This window comes from Lactuca serriola, chromosome 7 (genome assembly GCF_051521515.1).
Source record: "Lactuca serriola cultivar US96UC23 chromosome 7, Lser_US96UC23_V15, whole genome shotgun sequence".
NCBI lineage: Eukaryota > Viridiplantae > Streptophyta > Magnoliopsida > Asterales > Asteraceae > Lactuca > Lactuca serriola.
This window is the reverse complement of record NC_136414.1, coordinates 155565183-155571101: the sequence shown is the minus strand read 5'-3', so window position 1 is coordinate 155571101 and position 5919 is coordinate 155565183. Positions and strand designations below refer to the sequence as shown.

The 5919-nt window shown below is 36.4% G+C and overlaps 1 pseudogene; it reads right to left on the bottom strand.

The window, feature by feature from the left end:
* Positions 1-4521: 4521 nt before the first annotated feature.
* On the bottom strand, positions 4522-5320 carry LOC145064477 (callose synthase 10 pseudogene; annotated as a pseudogene).
* Positions 5321-5919: the final 599 nt, after the last annotated feature.

Sequence of the window (5919 nt, the reverse complement as noted above, 5' to 3'; positions counted from 1 at the left end):
TTGGTTGAGAAACCTCTTGGCATTTTGGCTTCCACCTTGCAATCTCTTGGAGCTTTTGGACCATTGTAAGTCATAAAGCTTGTACCTTTCTAACTTTTTCATTGTAGATCTAACTTATAAGCTCTTTTTTGCGTGTTTGGGTGGGATTGCTTGCATGGGGTCCATAAAGTTGGCAACTTTATGAATCATTGACTCATTCTCTTCAACATAGTCGTTGGATATGAGTCTTGGTGTAGTTTGAGACTCCAAGTTTGAGTCTAGATCTCATATTCCCCACTTTTGGTCTAGTTAGAGTTTGATCCATTCATTGGACATGCATGACTGAAAAGCTACGATTTTTCTCATCCTTTGGGTAAAGGAAGACCCCTTGGAAAGTCCCAAGCTATGGCTGTAAGGATTAAGAGATTAATATGTTAAGCTCGTCAGTACAGATATCACGACATGAGGTTTAGAACCGTCATGATGTGAGAATATTGGCCATTCCATAAGTGTTTTCCAGAGTGGGCTATGATGTGACTCAAGGTTGGGTCGCGACGTGAAGGAGACTAGAATCCTTTGATGATTTTAGTTGACTTGCTGAGTCGGGACTGAGTCGAGTTAGTCCCCATAATGTGACCAAGGTCTGCTCACGATGTGAGGACCCGTTATTGGGGTTGGACCGTTGATTTTAGGTCGATGATGCATTTGGGCCCAATTTGGAAAATAGGGCCATGTTTGGGGTTTGGATGATTATTTTGGAATTTTGGGCTTTTGGATATGTGGTTTGGGCTTTGGCCTTGAGCCAATTTTGGGAAAGGGTAAAAAGGTCATCTACATTAAATTGGATTCCTTATGTGTGTCAGGATCCAATTATTAAATAAATGTTATTTTTTGATTGATAGTGTGGGGACTTTAGCAGGCTAGCAGCCAAAGATTTAATTGTGAGATTCAGCAGTGTGAGGTGAGTTTCCTCATTGGGTTTAGCGGGTCTAAGGCACCAATGCCGGCCCCATGATCTATTATTCTAGAATATTAGATGTGTGTGTGACTCTTGTATGTGTATGTGCTTATATGCTTACTAGGCGGGGCCTAATGGTTATCTTATATGCTATTATCAGTTATGTTTATAAGATTTGTATGTGGACGGGGCTCGTTATGCTTGTTTGGGTGGGGCCCGTTATATTCATTGGGCAGGGCCCGTTGTGTGAGTTTGGAAGAGGCATGTTATACTCAGTAGGAGGGGCCCGTTATGCGAGTCTGGGCGGGGCCCGTTACACTCATTGGGCGGGGCCCATCACGTGTTGATTCGTGTATAGTATGTGGTATTTTGGGAAAATCACTAAGCTTTGTGCTAACAGTTTTCAGTTTATATTTCAGGTACTTCAGGATCGAAAGGGAAGATCCCGGGATGACTGTAGAGCACACACCACCTTTTTTTCCGCATTTTGAGAATTACTTTGATATGTTTTTATGTATTGACATACTTTGATCTTTTGGGTGTATGACAATGTTTCGATTAATGTTTTATTAGATCAATAATGAAATTTTTGGTTCTAATTTTTGGGATGTTTCAATTTGGTATTAGAGCCTTGGTTTGAGGGATTCAGACATACTCTCGAGCATGTCTGAACTCAAACTGAGGATTTGGTAAAGTTTTTCAAAAATAAATGTATTTTTAAGAAAATGGTTTTTGTAAGACAAGAAAGGGTATGGTGCATGCAATCGACTGAGCTCAAGTAGTTTTCCCAAAATACCCATACATGTTATCTGATATGATTTGATCAGTGAATCTGTGGATAGTATGCTAGTTAGGGTTAAGGATCTGCTCAGTATTTGCATGATAGAATGCTATGAGAGATGCCTTAGTATGCTTATTGCATGAGCTTGTAGACTTGCATGCTAGTACTGATTAGTCAGTGATAAGATGGCCTGATTAGGTGATGCTTGGTTCTGATTACTTGATGTTTGAATGCTGCTTGATTTTTGCTTTTTAGGTGTTCTCTCTAGCTTCAGCTATCTAGTAAACAAATATGCTCAGTTACATATTATGGGAACTAAATAATTTTACAAGGTTAGGTTTTAACGCTATTGTGCAACCCTTGTTTCAGTCCAACCGTTGTAGTGGGAGACCTCTCAATCGAAGAATTATCTGGTTTTGGTGATATGTAACTGTATTCATGAGCTAGTTAGAGGATGTTAGCGGGAGTTCCTTCTTCAGCTGATGGCAGAGAGTGGTGTGGAGTTTTCCCTAGGAAAACCTAAGATGAGATCTAGTGATGGGAGCCTTGTCTAGATGAGGGTTAATTGTATGGATATAGGGTGACTTGGCGGATTGAAGGCAATCCTTGAGGAAAGTACATATATATGTGGAAGGTAGTATGGGACCATACTACTGGAAGCAGAGGATCCGTACTCGAGTCAAGGAGAGCTACGATGAAACCAGGAAGTTTGTAGAGTTTGTGATCCCTCGTAGTAACGACGTAAATTTTCAAACAATTTTTCTCATTTTGAAAACATAATATAACTCATTTCATAGTTCAAAATCACATATGTCTCAAATGTCAACAAATAAGACACAAATCCCAGAATCATAAAAATAATCTCTCGCCAGTGTGTACAATCATGTCGGTGCCTTGCCGCGATCCTCAGAACTACCTGAAACACATAACACATAACACGGTAAGCATAAAGCTTAGTGAGTTCCCTAAAATACCACATACAACACTATTTCCACTCGAGGCTATACTCTATAGGACCCTCCGGTCAATGTGTCTCAATGGGACCCTCCGGTCCACAACTCAGTAACTCAATACAATACACAACAAGTATATCACAGAATAATAACAGGATATCTCAGTACACAACACTTACACATAAGACCCTCTGGTCACACATAAATTACCACTCCAGGTAAGTATAGTGAGAAGGCTCACCTCGTAAGCTAGCAAAAGAAACCTCGGACTCGGAAATCTCGAACTCTACCCACCGGTCTAGCCTCCGCCTAACACATAATAATTATCTCTAACTAATATCGGCTCCTAAGAACTAGACTAACCCTTCTACACTCACAGAAGGGTGAAAAGACCATTTTACCCCACCATAGGCTTAATAGTCCTCAATTTTGACCAAACCCTAAAAGTCAACACTACTAGAAAAACAGCCTTTTACGACGCGCAATGCGCGTCGTAAAACACTCAGACGACACGCAAATGCGCGTCAAGAAAGACCCTGTCATAAAGAGAGACGACACGCTTTGCGCGTCATCTATAGACGACGCGCATTTACGGCGCACATTTATGACACGCAATGCGTATCATTAAAACCCCTGTCAAGAAAGGCCATGTCATAAACGAAGATGACACACATTTTTGCGTATCGTAAATTTAAATGTTTAAAAAATATATATTTATGTATTTCTTAATTTTTAAATTAAATTTGCATTTAATGTCTCATAATAGAAATAAAATACCATATAGAAAAAATACTATCCATTGCATAATATAAAATAAAATTTGATACTCAAAAAATAAAATAAATTGCACAAATTATAATATGTCATACAAAGAATCATTCAAATGTTAAACAAAAACAATACATTGCTAAAATGGGTTATACATTCCTATAAAACTAACAAATAATCATCCATGTCCAAAGTCGGATCTAACTTCCTAATTTGTATGTATAACAAAGACACATGTTTTTTGTTGATGGCAATAGAAAAATGTGAATATTGGTTATTATATTTAAACCTTCCAGACTTTGAAATATTTTAATTGTGTTGATGGCAATGCACTTGTTTTTTGTTGTGTGAGACAAACATTAGTTGTATTCTATTTCACACCACCAGTTTGCATGAAATAATTAAAAAAATGACACACCTGCAAAAAGAATGAAAATTGTCAATTAATTTGTAATTTTTAACTTACTTTGTTTCTAATAACATTAGTAAGGGTACAATTCCATCTACTTTGAGTTTATTACAACTTTCAGCTCTTAATTGCTCAAGACTTGTCTCATACAGATAAATTTTAGGATTAAGAGGTCTTGCTTCAAGGCCAAGGTTGCCAACATAAATGGTTTTGTACTGTGGATTATTGTCAGGGGAATCACTATCACTTTGCTCTTTAGTATCCTCTGCAAAACAAAACAAAAAATATATATCAAAAAATGAAATTTTTTTATAGTTTTATTTTATAATTATGCCTAGAGTATTGCATACCTGAAGATCCATTTGTTAGCTCTACAACACTTTGAATATGAACCTTGTCTTTCATCACTAACACCAGATAATACCTCAGGCTAATAGACAATCCTTGATCCTAGGAACTAAAGAGTATATCATCACAATTCCATCTAACACAACCCACGAGAGCCCGTAAAGCTACTCAACCAACATATCATGTCATGTAATGTATTTTTTGTTAGTATATTTTCACGTAGAAAATAAAGTGAAATCAATAAAAGTAGTAAATACCGATAATGATGTATTATTTCCAGTGAGATGGAGCTTGAAATATGAAGAACCTCAAGCATAAGATAGTTTCAAGTACACGCCCTCTGATTGTTCTTCATCTCACCAGGATTCCCAACTCCGACTCCACCTTTATACATAAGCCAATTAGTCCAATCATTAAAATATTCCACAACTCTCATCACATACCAATCATCAAAATATAATAAGATAGATTCATGAATTTGGAAAAAGAAAATAAAATAACTGGAAGCAGACTTCTGCCATTCGAAGCCAGATGGGTTGAAGATATATGACACAAACAGCCATGAAAGCACAAGAAAACAACTGCTCAGTGTCAGCAGAACATACGAAACACTATCTCCTTTAGTGTACTCATAACCAATATAAACTATACGAAGCAATGTCACTACCAGCCTGTTTCAGTTTCACAACACAAACAATTACTTATTATTATTATTATTATTATTATTATTATTATTATTATTATTACTTATTAATGTAAACTAACAAACATTAATTATATTATATAAATAAATAAAATAATACTTACACCTTCACAAAATGACTTCTTGAGTAGAGCCTATAGTTATCAGCAAATTTTATATGTTGTACAACAAAGCCTCTACCAGTTGCTCTGTACTTAGAACCACCATGTAAGATTGTTCTTCCGAAATAATGAGTTCTAGTTCCTAATGAGAACGTGAAGAATACAGAGCATAGCTGAAGTTGCATTGTGATGAAACTTAAAATGGCCTGCAAAATCAATTTTAAAAATAATCTACAAGTATCAGTGCTATTTTTATATCTTTCAAGTGAATGTGAACAAACCTTAAGTAGCCCAAGTTCAAGTATGAAACCCATAACCATTGGAACTGCAGTAAATACTCCAATTTTGGACTAGGAACATTATTGAGTAGGAATCAATGAATTCCCAAGTCAATATGTACCTTCATTCTTATTGGTCAACAAAAGGTTCCACCAATCCAGATGCTACTTTCTCCTTGTTGTGTCCAGAGAAGATTAAAAGATTGCATCTTCAAGATAGTTCCAACAAGAACAAATAAAACCAACATTAGCAAAATCGGAAATGTACACCAAGTTTTTTGCAACTAAGGTGTTGTTTCTTTTTGACTTAATGGAGTTAATGAGGACACGACTTAATCTAGTAAAAAGATATTTGATACAAATCATCAAGAAAATTATACACCAAAAATTTATCAACATTGGGTTTGTGTAATTTTCTCACATATCTTTTTGACATAATTTATTACGAGGTATTGAGGCAGCTGTTTATTAGGAAAAAAGTAGACTGACCTATATCTTACTAGAAAGTTGTTCAAGATGGCTATTTCTAGCTTTTTTTTGAACCAAAGTGACAAAATACTATTGTTATTAGGGGTGATCAAAGGCGGGTACCCGCCTTATTTGACTGGAATCGGAACAGGAACCGGAACCGGCGGTTCTTG